Source organism: Leptonotus elevatus, chromosome 11, assembly GCF_054856555.1.
Source record: "Leptonotus elevatus isolate MCC_2025b chromosome 11, RoL_Lele_1.0, whole genome shotgun sequence".
NCBI lineage: Eukaryota > Metazoa > Chordata > Actinopteri > Syngnathiformes > Syngnathidae > Leptonotus > Leptonotus elevatus.
In genome coordinates this window covers 18,363,897-18,364,650 of record NC_141249.1, presented here as the reverse complement: position 1 = coordinate 18,364,650, position 754 = coordinate 18,363,897, and positions in this window count along the sequence as shown.

Genomic DNA, 754 nt, shown 5'->3' with positions numbered 1-754 from the left:
GCTCATGATATTTACGGAAGACAGACGCCCGAAGTTCTTAATATTACTTTACAAACATCTCCCTCCCCTAATCGGGCGGATTCGGGCATTTGGTGTTGTGTGTGTGCGCTAAAACTCGTGTTATGGTGCGGACAGATGGATTTCAACGATGTCGCCCGTTGCCTTTTGCGCAAAACTGAGGGTAATGGAAACGCAGCTACCGTCACGAGTACTGATACGTTGAAATAAGGCTGTAGGGTATTGACCCGATACTGACACCTGGTATCTAAACTCGCCCATTCCTATATTTTTTGTCAATGAAAAAAAAAGGTCTTTCAATGAAGTTAAGAAAAATAAAAACATTTAAAAAACGAAATTTTTAGCTTTTAGTTACAGTGAAATGTTTTGGAATAAAAATAAGCTCAACAGTTTAAAGCGCCAATAGTTTCAATCCGTCAAAAAAACAACAACCAAAGAACCAAATTAGAGGTAAATCTCCCAAAATGTTTATTGTGGCATCTTATTTTGAAATCTACAACAACAACAAAAAGGACTAAGAATGAGCGGAACAGTTTAAAAATGAAACAATTTGAATGAGTGGAAAAACAATTAAAATTAGAGGTAACCCCCTGAAAATTTTTATTTTGTTCCTCCATCTCTCCCTCCCCCTCTGCCCCCCTCTCTTCTCTCTCTCTCTCCCTCTCTCTCTCTCTCTCGCTCTCTCACAAACACACACACACATATATAAGCAGAGAAGCTCAGCGTGGTGGCTGCA